The sequence below is a fragment of the Acanthaster planci genome, linkage group LG17, assembly GCF_054643075.1.
Source record: "Acanthaster planci isolate LZ-2023a linkage group LG17, COTS_SCS, whole genome shotgun sequence".
Classification (NCBI taxonomy): domain Eukaryota; kingdom Metazoa; phylum Echinodermata; class Asteroidea; order Valvatida; family Acanthasteridae; genus Acanthaster; species Acanthaster planci.
The window spans coordinates 7,828,951-7,845,917 of record NC_141793.1 but is presented as its reverse complement, the minus strand read 5'-3'; the positions used below and the strand labels follow the sequence as shown (position 1 = coordinate 7,845,917).

At 42.9% G+C, this 16,967-nt stretch overlaps 1 protein-coding gene across 1 annotated transcript in view; it reads right to left on the bottom strand.

The window, feature by feature from the left end:
* The window catches only part of LOC110984238 (uncharacterized), a 53,626-nt gene that overhangs the window by 24,040 nt on the left and 12,619 nt on the right, over positions 1 to 16,967 (bottom strand). The window lies entirely within an intron of this gene.

Here is a 16,967-nt window from a genome sequence, read left to right as displayed (position 1 = left end):
AGGGAGGAGACAGGACAAGCTTTTACCATCACTCATAAGTTACAAAAATGGATGGAAGGAGCGCTTCAAATATGAAGCAAGACATGAGACGGAGAGAACCCTGCTTTGTGTTGGTCATTGTTTGACTAGAATCTGAGGAATTCTTTTCAGACATGGGGGGTGTTAGGTAACAATAGTCCAGAGTGTGTAAAGTGACTGGACTTGTTGGGGGGTATCCCTCTGTCTTATGTCTTGCTGGATATGGCGCTTCCTGGATAAATTGAAAAGTAAAACAGGGGAGGAGGATATGATTTCTATACTGCTTTAATTGCAATTCTTGGCGTACTCAGCAAAGGCGTATGGCAGATTGCTACCAGCAAACAGTATTTAGGCTGACACCCTCACCTTGAAAATAACACTTGAATACTCCATGTTGTAATTTTTGTATATTGATTTCCTCAATAGTGCATGAATATTGAAATATTTTAATAGTTGATGTGCAGTATGTTCTAACTTAATCTAGTCAATTTGAGGCAAAAGAAATTGCAGCATCAAATAATTTATCACCGCAGGACATTGGAGGCTCTTGTCACTAAGTGGGTCAGTAGTGTTCACTTGCGGTTGCTGGCACGGAGATTTAATGCCTCGAACTAGTTACTGGCGTGACCTTAAAAATGTTAGTAGCTCTGGAGAGAGTTACTCCCGGTCACTTGTGCTTGAGCAGCCGTGGCGTTTGGTTGGAAAAGAGAAAATCTGTCTGTTTTGCAAAAGCAATTTTGTTAATTATGCCCTGCGCCAATTCCAAGCGGCGGGCTCCTGGCCGACGGATGGAGCGAAGCGTTCTCGGTGGCGACCGCGCAAGTCTTCTCGTCAAGATGCGTCGGTGGTCGCGGCCCTTGCAGGGTCTAGTGCACCGCAGCTTGCATCGCCCGGTCTGGATACCACTATTATATCGTTGGCTACTGTCGGAATGATTCCAGAGGGTGTGAGTGTTGAGTCTACCCATGCAACACCAGCGCCCGCTACCATCAGTCGGCCTAGAGGGAGTTCGGCGAAAACTTTGGAGCCGGGTAAGTCCCCTGTTGCTACTCCTTTTGAATTAGCCCCGCAACCTTCCAGTTTCACGCCCGTAGTGTTGGGAACTTCAGCTCTAAGCCCATTGTCAATTACCTCCTCTTCCGATTCGAATATGGCATTAACTAGCGTCTGTGACGATCTCGGGGCCGCGATTCCTCAACATCTAAAAGACAAAATTTGGAGGGGGGAGTACGTAGAATTAAGAACCTTGTTGAAGTCGTCGCGCGGCATGGGTTTGGATAATTCCTTTGACGAGACACTTTTTACAATCGGGTCCAATGAATCCCCACTTTGGCAGATTCGTCCCCATAAGCAGGCTCCGCGTATTACGTCTATCGAGCAGTGGACGTCAGCGTTTCTAGTTTTTTGCAACATCCTGCGACATCCTACCCACGCTCGTTCGTTACTGAAGTACGCAGACACTATTCGATCTGCGGCATTTCGACATGTGGGGTATGGTTGGCGCGAGTACAACATCCAGTTTCGATTGCGCAGGCGCGTCTGCTGTCGCGCTCTTGGGCAACTATTGATGCAGAACTCTGGCTGATGCTGCTTGGTGCGCCCGTTTCGCACCAGCATAATTTTCGTCTGTACCAGCAACGCGAGTGTGCCCCCTCCACTGCCGCCAACCCCTGGTCCGATTTCGGGCCTGGTCGGCGCCCAGTCGCGCCCAGTAACGACTTCAACCGCGGTCAGTGCAATCGCCCCTTGTGTCGCTTCGGGCATCGCTGCTCCACCTGCAGGGCATTTAGCCACCCTGCAACCTGTTGTCGGGGAAACTCACAGTCTTGCGTCACAGCACGGGTGCTGGCAGCTGGCATCAACCCCAGTAAACTAAGTAGTATGCTTTCTTTTTTACGGGCTTACCCTAATACTCAGGACTCCCACATTTTGCAAGAAGGTCTTTTGCGCGGTTTCCGGGTAGGCTATTCAGGTCCCAGAGTTAGTACCTCTGTTCGTAATTCTGCATTTGCTCGCAAACATCCCAACATTCAGCAGTCAAAAATTGATTGTGAAGTTGCTTTGGGTCGCGTTGCTGGCCCGTTTTTGTCCCAGCCTCGTATTTAATTTCCGTTGTTCAACTATGGGCCTGGTGCCCAAACAGACTCCGGGTAAATTTCGGCTAATCCGTAATTTGTCGTCACCTATTGGCAAATCGGTGAATGATTTCATTGATCCCGCAGACGCCACCGTTTAATACACGAGTTTTGATGAGGCAATAACTATGATCGCAGGTTTACCACGCAGTGCCCTGATGGCTAAGTCGGATATTAAGTCGGCTTTCGTTTATTTCCCGTCCGTCTGAGCGATTTTGATTTGCTTGGTTTTTCCCATAATTTTATTTCGATAAATGCATGCCTATGGGCTGTGCTATATCCTGTGTTACGTTCGAGCGGTTCAGTACTTTCCTTGAGTACTGTACTCGTAAGGTGGCCGAATCTCCTAACATTGTGCATTATCTGGATGATTTCCTGTTCGTTGGGGCTAGTCATGCCGAGTGCACACGTTCCCTCCAATCTTTCAGAGTAGTTTGTCAGCGATTTGGGGTACCCATTGCGGAAGAAAAAACCAAAGGTCCAGCTACGAACCTCACTTTCCTGGGTTTACCGATCGATACGGTTGCACGACAGATTCAAATCCCGACTGATAAGCATGTTGCTTAACAAAATACGATTGTTAGTGTGCTCGATCAGAAGAAAATCACGCTGCGCAATCTTCAGTCCCTGCTAGGTCGTCCAATTTTGTTTGTAAGGCGGTAAGACCTGGTAGGGCCTTTCTCCGTCGTTTGCATGATCTAGCTAGGGGTATCACCAAACCTCATCACAAAATTCGCATCAATTCAGATGCACGAGCAGACTTGCTGGCGTGGCAGCAGTTTTAGTCACATTTCAGCGGAACGATAATGTTTCCGGATTCCGTATGGTACAATAGTGACCAATTGCACATGTACACTGATGCTTCTGCTGAAATTGGTTTTGGGGCTTACTTTGCTGCGCAATGGTGTCAAGGGAAGTGGCCCGAGCATGTAAAAAGTCAGTCCCTTTCTATTGCCTGCTTGGAGTTGTTCCCCATTGTGCTAGCGGTCCAGCAGTGGGCTGTCCCATTGCATAATAAACCCGTGATATTTTGGTGTGACAATCAGGCTGTAGTTAGTGTCATCAACTGACAAACGTCTAAATGTCACTTACTGATGCGTTTGGTGCGCCGCCTCGTGGTGACATGTCTCACATATAATATCCAATTTCGATCTCAGCCTGGATAATGGCACTGCTGATGCTCTTTCACGTTTTCAGATGACCCGATTTCGTCATCTCGCACCCGCTGCAGACCGCGATATGACCCCCTTGCCCAACAACCTGTGGAGTGTCTTCAGTTAGAGGTCCAGAGTCTTTTGCATGACGCGGTGGCCTCCGCACGAACTTGTCTTATCAGAGGGCTTGGCATCTTTTTCAATGGCTTAGTCAAACCCATGGTTTCGACGCCGCGCACTCCCCCTCCCTGCTTCAGATAGTTCGATTTATTGCATTTTAGTCGGTATCTTGGTATGCCCTCACAACGATTACCTCTTACGTCTCGGGGTTTCCTCCAATTTGCAGTTAATGAGTTATCCCGATTTAACTAAGCATTTTCTGGTCAAACGTTTACTGGAGGGATGTCGGAGGCGTAGTAGTCGTCGCGACCGACGGCGCCCTATCACTTATGATATTTTATGTCGTATGGTCCCAGCCTTGCAGGCCGTTTGCTCGAGTAATTTTGAGGCTCGGCTTTTCCGAGTGGCTTTCTTACTTGCATTTTTTGGGTTCCTTCGCATTGGAGAATTTACTGCCCAATCCCACCAATCTTCGAGCCCGTTGTGTCGGTCTGATGTTACCGTCAAAGAGTCTCCTTTAAGGGTCGAACTTATCCTACGTCACTCGAAAACAGATAAATATTGCCATGGTTATGTAGTTTCCATCCCAGCAGCGCATAGCCGGCACAATATGATGTGCCCCGTTCGGGCGACTTTGTGCTATCTTGCCTGTTCCACATCCCCCATGGCCCGTTTTTGTCACATTTCGATGGGCGTCCTGTCACGCGTTCCAGTTTGTCGCGGTCCTCCGTCGTGCCCTTGACTTTATAGGGCTTTATGACGCCAAATTTACCTCTCATTTTTTTCGCATAGGCGCAGCTACGTCTGCGGCTATGGCAGGTGTGTCTGAGGATGATGTTAAAATTTTGGGGCGTTGGAAGTATGGGGCTTACCGACGTTACATTCGGATTCCCCAGGCTATTTTCCATTGAACACTACATGTTGTATTAACCTAAGTCCTTTGCTCGTGTTTTGTTCCGATTTTCTTTTAATTTTTCTTGCGAGAATTGGCCCCTGCCAAGCGAACTGTGTGGGTCATTGGGGACGCCTCTGTGTGCTGGTGTGCTCGGGTGGCGGGGTCATCGCCCTGGGGAGAGCGTCTGAATCGGCTGGCTTATATCCACTGGATGGGACGGCGAAGACTCCAATGTTCCAGTTCTCCGATTTCCTATTGGGAGCGTGGTCGGCAGTTCCGATCTTACCAGACGTCATCATCCTGCAGTTTGGCGCCAACGACCTGGGCCTTGTAAACGAACATTTACTTAGTATTTTAGCACGGCAGTGCATCAATTTGACAAGAGAAGCACTGCCGCATACTGTCATTTTCTTATTCCGAGTTACTGCCCCGCCAAACTTACCCTCACGCCCTCACGCGGAGTTCCCTCGAGCGTATGCGACGTTCGCTGAACGCCTACGTTCATTCATTATTTCGAAACGCTCATGGGGTGTTATTTGGCACCCCCAGATCCACTGGTCGTCCTGGGCGTTATATCATGCGGACGAATTTCATTTGACTGATGATAGTTGTTCGTTCATTCTCGACAACTTCTACCAAGCCCTGGCGCCATATTGTTTGCCTGTTGCATCTCCCCTTAATACCACCACCTGAGGTCTATTTGGCGGCGGTCATGTTACCGACTTCATTCAGCAACAAGCCCGTTTGGCGTGAATTTCATTCAGGGACCGCAAATTGACCTCGGTTTTAAGGCACTGTATTTTTATTTACGACACTTATGGGAATGTGTCAAAAGGAAAGGCCTAACCCCCTCCTTTGTCGGGGGAGGCACTGGATTATTAAGGGCCAAATTAAGAAAAGCCATTTCGTACTCACTAATTTCTGTCGTTTGACATAAATAGCTGTAAGTGGTTGTTGAAAATACTCATTAGTTGCCCGTAATTCCAGCAACCCAGTGTAAGCCCAAGTCGGGCCGCACATCGTGGAAATTGCTGTCTGATCCCAGTGTTTGATGGTTGGCCCAAAGTTATTGTATGCTGGAGTAAATCCTTGTTAATTTGTCCATGAAAGTTTGGTAATTTTGCATTCTGCCAGATGTAATTTCTGTTTGAATTTGCAAATCGAAGGCTTTGTACCGCGTAGGTACATTCCAAAATTAATTTACCGCTCCATGTGCTTTGGGCGGAAACAAATGCCAATATGATAATTGCTTTTCATACATTTTGCTAATAGCTCTATGTATTTGCTGATATGAGTTGCTGTTCCGCGTCACCAGGCTCGGGCGGGAACAATCTCCGTAATTTTTGCTGAATAGCTACACTTTGCCTGAAACGCAATGTAAGATATACTTGCAGTTCCGCGTCACCAGCTTCGGGTAGGAACTATTTCCATATATTGCTGACTAGCTATACTTTGATTGTGCGCTACGTAAATTTTTGCAGTTCCGCGTCACCAGCTTCGGGTGGGAACACACTGCAATGTGTCAAGTTCAATAAACGGCTGCTCAGGCCAATCGACACAAAAGTTAGAATGCGAGTGTCCACCTGTCCCTGAGTTCAGTTCTCTGGTCCTGTGCATGCGGGGATAATTGTATATTGTTCTTCGCTGTTTTAATATTGTTAGACGGCCCATTGAAAATCATCTGTTTCTTAGATGACATGGCTACCATTTGTAAATAAAGCTATTATTGTAATTGTGAAAAAACACACCTTCTTGGGCCCTGATTTCATTCATCTAAAACTAGTGACAAAATTCTCGACAAAGTACTTACAAGATTTACTTACAAGTGAAAAATAGTGAAAATTCACTATTTACAAATGTATTCCAATCTAGTAAATGTGTTCCGTCTCAACAATTTCAACTTCTCTTTAAGAATTCATTTGAATGTAAAAAAAACATGAAGGGCCTTTTGCATCTTTAAAATTTGGTTCGGTTTTTCAAAAATACATTCCAAAAGTCAAAAATACCATCTTTTTAAAATGACACTCGTTTTAAAATACGTTTCATTTGAAAAAATAATTCAACGATTTTGAAAAAGGCATTCCGTTTTTCAATAATGTTCCAGTCTTTTTGACCCGAATTCTGCTTGGTATGTAGGCCTCTGCTCGTATGGTATAATAACAACTGTGTGGCGTTCGTGTATTATGCACCTAGGAACGGCGCCAAAGTCTTTGCATGGTTCAGTGTAATCAAAATGCGGACTTACAAAAGAGGCCTGCGTTCCCTTGGTGGCATCATCGTGTTCTTTCCGCCCAAAGAGATGACGTGAAAAAAAAATCCCAATAATTCCTTGCAGGTTATGTTTTCCCCTTCTCACTGGTAGTTGGTAACAAGCCCGTATATAGGCTGGGGGGATTCGGGGGTTCGAACGAACCACTCGTTTCACTCGTTTTTGTGTGTGTGTTTTTTTTTTTTTTGGTAATAAATATATAATTTTAATGTACCATAATTTTTCGGAAAGTAAGCCGCGGTTTATGCATTGATTCTCAAGCGGAAAATATCTCTGAACTGCGGGCGGTTTATACGGCAACATTCAAAGAATGAAATCAGTCACTAAACGTCGCTCCATGCCTCGGCACAACTTAACCCGGGCCGCCGCCGCGGCCGGGCGCTGGGACAAGGCCAGTGCATGTTTTCATTGGTTGCAATTTACATTGGCTCCACTCACGTGTTAGAAATGAAGGAAATCAGTCCAGAAAGACTGAATAGACTTGTAAATGCCCTGTAAGTACCTTTCGCACCTAAAAATTGTGTGGTACGTCTGTTCGGTTTTTGTCTTTTACGGTTGTGTAATCCATGTTGTTTATCATATTACTGTTCTCAAAAAGAACAGGTGCATGACCCATCCATCGAGGACTCAGGACACTAATCCAGCCCTCTAAAAATAGTAATTTCGAGGACTAGAGAATGTTTAGGCTGAAAGAAAATACCCATTCGCGCGCTGCTACACTTTACAATCAGGGAATGCTCACCTGAAAGTGGCGCGGGCGCTGACCCTATGGGCACTTCAAATTTTCGCTTGTAACGTTTGCGTATGGAGAAATATTTTATCTCCATTTACAGTGAAATTTAATCAAACTCCAAATAGTTTGATTCATAAATGTCGATTTCATATACCCGCTACAAAGCTCCAATGAAATATTAATTTGGTCCGATTTTCCGAATTTCTTTTGGAAGTGCAAAATTAAATGCGCCTCCAAATATTTTTTAACCATTTTTAGTCAGGTGACTGGAGGTAACAATGATTTACTAGAATGTATCACTTTTTTAGAACTTCTGCATTTTTTGTGGATTTTTTGAGATTGTTTTAATAATAATCATGTTCATATCATTCGCTCGTCACCTAGCGCCCGATTCAACGTAATAGGTGAAGAGAAAATTCATTAGCAGGCCAATTCACAATATGCCGTGAATATTGAAAACTGAAGTAGGGGGCCCATACAAGTCTTACATGCAGTAGTAGGGATGGGACAGTTGTCAACCAGCCTACATTTTCACCATTTTCCAAAAACCCTCGATGACCTTATCGACGAAAACCCCCTATACCTTATCGACCCTTTTCAAAAACGGTCCAAAACACCAACTTTTTAAAACCACTTTTCATTTTCGAAAAAACCCTACTATACTTCATCAACAGTTTTCACCCTTTTTAAAGCCGGGGTCAAGAACCTCTCACCCCCAATTTCAAGGGACTTCCCCCTTTTCACGTGACTTACTGGGCCAAACACCCCCTGACCTCTCACACCTTTTCACGTGACTTCCCAGACCAGCAAGGACTTCCCAGCCCTTGTGACCTCCAAAACGGGACTACCCTGGCTCCCCCGAACGCACCGAAAAAATGAGATAAAATTTGAAGACCGCAGATAAAAAACTGAGACATGAACTCTACCTGGAAATCCCCGAACGCTCCAAGAAAAAAATGAAATAAATTTCCAAAACCCCTGGAAGAAACCAGAGATACCTAACTCAAAATCAACGTCAACTGTCACCTTTGCAAACACGTGGCTCAATCAAACAACGAGATAGACGCACGTGGTTGCAGGGATTGTTCAGATTCTATTCACATGGATCGACTTGGATCAGTTTTTACAGCCACGGCTGTAAAAACTGTGGCGATTGTAAACGTTACATCGATTGCATCACCTGTAATAAATGTGCTGATTGTGACAGCTGTTATGATTGCTCCCGGTGTGATACTTGTATTGAATGCGTTTACTGCCACGGCTGTACTTACTGCATCAACTGTGAAAACGACCGACCGCGGTTGTTATAAAAAGATAAGATTTAGAACACCAAATGATCCGGACAACGACCTGGGAAAACTAGGCTTAATTATTGAAAATTACGAGGCCGAGGAATATGAGTACCACGAAAAGTATTTGGAACATCTCCCAGCACAACCTATACCCCGAGACTACCTTGCACTTGTAACAGCGATAGAGGACGATTATGCACATTCAGTAACTAATGATTCAAATAAACGTTTTCACATGATTCGTTTTAAGGCCGAGAAAAAATGAGATAATTTTTTAAGACCCCTGTATAAAGCACAGATGCCAGACCGAAAAACCAACGTAAATTGTCACTTTTGCCAAGACACGACGGAGTCGGTGAACTTGGTAAATTCGAACTGTTGCACTCACTGTTTAAATTCCGACTGTTTGTTCGGATGCATCGATTGTAAAGAATGCTACAACTGCGACAAATGTCACAACTGCGTGAAATGTACCCAGTGCTCGACGTGTGACGACTGCTAGGAATGTACAAATTGCGTGGTTTGTTTCAATTCCTACGGCTGCGAACATTCGAATGCCTTGGACAGCTGCGAAGTATGTTTCGACTGCGTCAATTTTATAAAATGTTTAGGTTGTATCGATTGCAACTGTTGCGTAAATTGTGTCGAGTTGGACGGCATAGATCACGTGGCACTCGTGGACAAGCAACACAAAAAAATTAGGCAGGCGTGAAAGAACGAATCACCCGTCTAATCCAGCGTCTAAATTCGCCCGATTTATATGAAATTGGGTTAATAATTGAATACGACGTCGATATCAAAGATTTAATTAAAGTAGATCTACCCGAATCGGTAGGTTAATTGCTAAAAAACTATTTTGAACCTCGGTTATTCCCCGGAATTACTGGGGTTAATTTTACGTTCCTTAAATAAATAACTATTAATTAAAAACATGAGCACATCACCGTACATCAGTCAGCTTTACGAATTAATCGATAAAAATGTCCTCCGTACAAGAAGAAAGAAGCCATTTGCCCACACACCAATAGAAACGAAGTAGCAGACAAGTATTGACGCGCATTTATTCAGATGAGGCAGAGAACGTGGGCGGACTCGTTGAATATAAAGTAAACCGAGTTTTGGACAGCAAGATTTCTAGAGGCAAGCCTCTCCGAGCTGTAATTGCCGTCTGTAATCAAGACGTAACCGGGGAAACTGCACAAACCGTAAAAAACTCTCAAGTCTCAAGTTTCAAGAGAAACACTGGGACAACGCCGTTATAAAGTTTCAACTTTCCGGGCAAGTTCTTTAAAAACCCTTTTACTATAAATGGAAACACACACTTTTTATGTGACCAAAAGTGAGCAGACGTTTTAATTAGAAAATCAATTCACTTCTACATTACAAATCCACCAAACTTGAATGGGAAACTAAACACCGCAATCGAAGACGGTGACGTGTCGCAGGATGAATTTGTTTTGATTTTTTTTCCGAGCTTACAAAATTTAACGAGATGAAAGAAAAGATTCGCGTAAATACGACTACGAAATTGAAAAAAGTAAATCAACGAGTAAAGCCGAATTTGAACGACAAGTGAACGAAGAAGCTGAGGCGCTAGCCAAACGAAGGGCGGCAGTTTTTGAAAAAGATCTTACGAAAAAACTTGGCGAGTAAGTTTTAGCACGTCGGCCAAGTACGAGGAACCACAACCGGCCTATCCCACTGCACCACCTTTTTAAAAAAGCTCTATTTAAAAGATGACTCACAACTTTAGTCATTGGGCAATCGTGGTAAATAAAAACAACTGGCCAACCTTAAATTCTAGCGACGTTTCAAAGGAAACCGATTTTGACGAAAAAGTTGAAGAAAAAGAACCTAGTCCGAAAATTTTAAAGCCGGATCCTTTTCCACCACCAAACAATACCTATTGTCGTTGACAATAGGAACGCTTGCAGTTGCGGCTGCCGCATGCATGTTGTACCGAGAAAAAAAACCGTTTTTTTACCGGATAAACTGCTTACATCTTTTACACGTAATTTAAAATTAAAACGCCCACCCCCAGAAATAAAGTTCACACGTGATCGGACACCCAACCTATTGGCTTACGCGCCACGTTTAATATCCAACCTAAAATACTGCTAATAAATTTTCGAAAATGCTGCAAGCGCTTGCAAGCCAAGTTTAAAAGCTGTCGTTTAACCCAATCTACTATACCTCCTTTTGAGGGCGGTCCGGGGTAGGGTCCGGCTCTATTGCGGTTTGGGCCCCGGGGCCGGTGCTGGCTCGCCCGCGGCCCTAACGCTGGCAACCAAGCTAGCTACAATTGTACTGACCACCAACCCAAAAGCTGTTAAAATGCTCGCTATCGTAATGCCCTGTTCCCTAAACAACACCCTAATTTTTTCGCCCAATGTCAAGTCCCGTCTTTCAACTTGTAAGTCGTCCAATTGCGCCATCAGTTCTGCTCGCTCTGCATCGGTGAAAGTTTCTTCAAATTCATGTTTTGACTTGTTAAATTTTTTTGTCAAACTGATCTAGTTTACCCTGGTTTAAATTAGTGCGCCTTTTTGTGGTCTGTAGCGATTTATTTAGAGCTTTCAATTCTCGCAAGTTTAATCCTGTCTCAGTCTGCATTTCTTGCACGATTTCGCTCACTTGCTCGGCCACTTCGGGTAATTCTTCCGGAGCTATCGTTTCGGGTAGAATCGTTTTAAAACTTTGGTCTACCCTGGGTTATTTTTATGCCGTAGTTTTTAAATCCCAAAATGTCTCTCACAAATTGTGTCTGGGCTCTTTTTACCCGTTAATAATATTTCTTTAGGGTATTTGTTTGTGCCCATGAAAATAAACCTTGAGTTGCTCGATATTCAAAATTTTTGTACCGGGGCAAAATTGGCACGTCCTGTCGCTCTTTATAATGGGCGTTAAATTGGTTCACCCTGGGATTAGTTTGAAATTGCCGCATACCCAATTCTTTCGGGTCAAATCCGCCTTCTGCCATGTCACTTTATAATAGACCGGTTCTTATTTTGACTTGCTTTTTAAAAACCTTCTTTTGAACCCGTGGATAAACGTGCCGGCAAATGCCCTGTGACAGTCGCCAGCCGCTTGACACTTGCCGCTTAATGCACCGCTTGACACTGCGGTCAATTTTATCGCGTCTTCTACCGACAATTTATTTAAATCGAGCGGATTAATTTTCAATAGCTTGTTACTTAGCATGGTATATCCCATGGAAATTTGGCACCGTAGTAAACCGTATTAGCAATACCGTTTACGTCTATAGCTTTAGCGTTACTCATTTTATGATATACCGTTTTTAAACTTATTGTTTTTAAATTTACCCGCTTTAAAAACTATTCCGTGTCTAGAATTTCGGGCGTGGGTACATTAGTTTGAACTTTTGGTTGTGCTTGAATTGCCGGCGTTTTTGATTCGGTGGGCCTATTTTTCAACATTAAACTCATGCGATTCCACAAATTGCTAAACCGCCTATAATTAAATTTCTGTAGGCTGCGACGGTTTTATAAACTTTATTTTCTGCTTTTGTTTCAAGCTCGAGTTCAGGTTCACCCGCTTTCAGCCTGGCCAATTGCTGCTTCATCTTTTTGTTGTGTCGGCTAGGCGTTTACCTTGTTCTACGCGTTTTGGGTTTTTAACTTCTGTCGCCGTTTGTAACTGTGTTTTGACTGGACTCTTTACTGGACTCGGTGCTGGGGTCGGTGCTATCGTTGGCTGTTGTTCTGTTGACATCTTCTTTTATAGTAGACGTATTTTTATTAATAGCTAAATGTTTTGTCGTAATTACTAGTAGCAATTGTCGTTGCTACTAGGGGCGATATATATACGCCGTATTTGTAGCAGATCTCGCTCAAAAAATGTCCCATTGTTTGGCTAATTACGGGATCGTTATTTAAATCTTTTGTTAGGTCTTCTTCAGACTTCAAATCAACGTTGATGCCTAAAAATTCTATGGGTGTATCAACGCCCAATATACGCACGTACCCGGGGCTGCGACCGAATATAATCGATCTTTTACGTTGGGTTTAAATTCGGGGCTTTGTGTGTCGACTTTTGACTCGCTGAGTATTGATTTGATGTCCATTTTATTATATGGATTTTAAATTTGTTTAATTCGTGTTTTACACGTAGGTATTCGTAGGTGTAATAGGTCAAGTTATCTGCTATAACTAGCTCAATAACTAATTGGATTAATTGTACATACAATACATACAACTGAACTTTAAAACGCTTGAACTAAGCTAAAACAAGGAATTAAATAAATAATAAATAGGTTATTCTAGCTCGTCAATTAAGTTGAGTTTGTTAGATTTTTTTTTAAATTGCAAATCCAACAAGGTAAGACGCAGTTGCTTTTAATATGGCCTATAGAGTTGTCTAATCGTTCAATGGTCCCCAAATCTGATTTACGCTCAGTAAATTGAAGTTTAACTTGGCAATCTGAAAAACAACACGGATAATCTTTAGTTAACCCGCGGCAGACATCGGTATCAATAAATTTTTTGAGTCACAGCGATTATACTCTTTATCTTCTTGTTTAGACCAGCGACTAATAGAAATTTTAATAACATTGCCACAAATTTTGCCATTGTCTTTTCTTTTGCCATGCTTGCATATTCCAACACCCTCACATTTAACACATTGGGATTTTTGTTTTCCGTGGATACATTTGTTCTTATTTAGACTCTTTATATTTCTATCGATACAGTTGTTGCAATTCAAATTAATCTCGCCATTTGACTTTATTCTAAAATTAGAAATTTCTTTTAATTTCTTACATTCGGTGCATTGTCTATTCATAGTTAATTATTGGCAATTGATAAAATATTTTGTAAGTTTTATTTACATTAAAAACCACAAAAAGGCGGCCTGGTACTGACGACTAATTTACTAAATTTAAAATTTCTTAAATGCTGTTTCACTTGATCACGCTCTTTGTGTGGTACTACGTCGTTTTCGCCGAGCATTTGATCAAATGACGATATATCTTTACAATAGGAAATGGCTACGCACGCTGTGTTGCTTCTGTAGTCTTTTAAAACGGCATTATATTTCTGCGTTAATAGCCAACAAGAGTGTAAATAATGCCTGCCACTGAAAGCCCTTTTACTTAGCGCGCAAGTGTTACTTCTTTGCGATTTCTTGCGATACTTGATAAATTGGTTAGCGGCACAACCGTCTATGATAAACAAAATATTTACCCCGTTAAAAACCTTTTGATACAAGTCAATTGCCTCATTTAATTCTAAGTTCTCTTTTTCCAAGTCGCATAAATATACGTTGTCATTGGTATAAACCCATAACCACCCCAAATAAGTTTGGTTTTTAAATAGGGTCCGGCAAATTATCACGATCGCCTCAAATGAAAATTTATACTCGCGTTCCAATAAATCGAGCACCCACTTGGTTTTGCCACTTCCCGTATCACCCACAATTAAGGCACAGTGTGGATCTTTATACATTTTACATTTTTATACTTTTTACTTAAACCCGATTTAATACACTAGGCTCTTAAAATTTCCATCTTCCACAGTTAATTGTGCATCCATTATTAAAAATACGTACATCATTAAAGGCCCGCCGTCTCTGCCGTTCTTTCCATTTGGATCGCAATGTCGGCGACTCCGCCTAAAGGCCTACCAGTTCCATGCGCCGAGTTGTCGTCCGAACTCCTAAAATCTAGCCAGAGGCCGTACTTGTCCTTCAAATACTCGCCTATATTAATGCCTGTCAAATTTAAATCTTTGACTACCGATCGAGCCAATTCTGTTTCTGAATCCCCACGAACTTGGTAACTTCGTTCCAATGTTGGTACTCGAACAGTCCTTGTGAGTACAGTTGATTCTGTTTACCTTCGACCGTGACGACAGTTTTCGTAATATGCAGATTGTAGAATCGCTGAGGATTTTTGACCGCCGGATCTTTAAATAGGATCAAAACGCCTTTTAGACTTTTAATGATTTGGTCAATATTGTTGTTCCACATCGTGTCTGATTTATGTACCACCTGTTTCTTCCAAGAATGGATCCGGTCAAATAATTTATATGCGACGCCTTTGTGTTTACGTCGCAAAGTTTGAGCCAAGTGTCGGTTGGTTACGACTTAGTATTCTAAGGTCAAATCTGAGATTGAATATTCTGCGGCCGTATCTGACGAATTAACCATCTTGTCATGGTTGTTGAAAGTAAGTTGATATGTCAAGGCTCTTTAAAACCCGACGGATAAAATGGACTGTGATCCGTCAACAACGGTGTATCCAACGGAATCGCGTATCTATTTTTAAAGGCGTCCGCAATGGCTTTATCTTTACCGCTAAGTAAGCCATGTTTTTAGTCTGTGACATGGGCAGCCAGTTGTCTTTGAAATTGTGAAACACGTCCGCGTTGTGGTTACTGACAATTTTGTTGCCTTGTAAACTGACGTTGAGTTCGGAGACTAAGTTCCTTGCCAAGTTGTTGGTTATCGTCCGATGCACCATCTTGGACCAACGTGAAAGCCAGTTTCGCGGTACCCGGAACGATTACGTCGTCTATTCCTAAAGCGGGAAAATTTCACGTTTAGCGTATGACCTGCTGCGATTGTGCTCGGATCGTGTGTGATGGTGACTTCGCGTCTCTCGCCTTTGATGGCCCGAGGCACTTTGAGCTTGCGACTCGGGTTTAATTTTTTAATGTATTTTTGTGACATTTTTCTTATTACATAGCTTTTATAATTGGGTTTTTAAAAAATAAAACTAGGTAAAAATTTTAATCAAACAGGAAAGAAAACGCAAATTGATTTCTCTTGCAAAACGTTTTCGGCCTCCATTTCTGCCAATACGCCTTGAATCTTGGTCTATATCGGCACGTGTGTCACCCAGCATACCTTTGACGTTTGTTTGATCGGTTTGACTTTCAATCAACTTGTCTTTAATTTCGTTATCCATGTTTTAATTTATATTTTTTTTAAATGGCGAGTGCTGTAATAATGGTAGGAGGAGCCATAGTCAATGCATTGGCGTTCCCTGGTTCCAATTTTTTATTTAGCAGCTTAGCAAAAAATAAAATAGACAAGAAACAAAAGAGACACAACTTCGCGTTGGAACAACTGGCGCAAGCAAAACAAGACTCGGAACAAAATTGCGTGCACATGCTGGACTTTTTAAACGAACGCATGAGACAAGAGCGTGTAAGTGAACAGACATTTGTCGACGAAGCGTTGCGTGCCTACGCCGAATTGACGGGTAAAAACGTGTGACCGTTACCTCCGGGACGCACATTGTCAGATTTTTATGAACCCTCGGAAGGTAAAAAAATTCGCGAGTTGGTATGGATTTTAGGGGGAACTGCTTTTGTCGGTTTTTTAGCTTACCTGTTTAGTTAAGTTTATTTCCAAAAAAGTTTAAAGTAATGGATAAATCAAAAGAAAAAGAATTTTCAAAATTGTTTTACAGCCCACAAGGCTATTGGCGAGGTAAAAGTGCCGTAAATCACCTGTATCAAAAGACGGGGGCAGAAAAATCGGCGGTGAGATCGTGGTTAAAGAAACAAGCAATCTGGCAAATTTATTCACCCGCGCCCGACTACGTACCCAGGCCTACGACGCTGCAATCCGAATTTGTCATACCGAGGGAGGCACATCAATTGGACGCTTTATGCTTGTCCTAGGATCGCGTGAACCGTAAAATCTTCAAGTACGCTTTGACCGTAGTCGACATAGGTTCGAGGTACAAAGAGGCCGAACCACTGACGAGTAAAACTGCCGAACAAGCATCCGAAGCAATTAAACAAATTTACAAAAGGTCGGAATTTAAAGGCGAGTTTAAAAAGTTGATGGCAAAACACGGGGCAGAAATCCTCAAATGGGGGAGCCGGGGGTTCACAGGTCGCAGGGAATTGTCGACCGGTTTAATCGCACTTTGGCAGAGCGTTTCGGCCATCAATAAGCACAGGAAATGTTAAATGTGGGCGAACGTAACGTAGAATGGGCGAAACGTCTGTCCCAAGTGAAAAAATCGCTAAACGAGGAAAACCCGCGGTTAATTGGCAAAGAGCCCGCAAACGCCGTCAAATTAGACCGGGTGAAACAAACGCCTAGTGCACTCGAAAAAAGCGAAGCGCGCCAAAAGGCCCTCGCTTCAGACATATTAGTTAGATATTTTATACTACGAGCAAGAAGCAAGCAAGAGGTGGTACCGTTAAAAGAGCTACAGATCCAACTACAGATCCAATTTGGTCCGTGGAGGTGTATCAAGTGGACAAACGCACGAGTCAATTTAAATGGGTAAACGGCAAGCGCGTGAAAACGAGGCCTACTTTGTATTATTTATTAGACGGGCCAAAGCGGGGTTTTGTTAGGGAAGAACTTAAGTG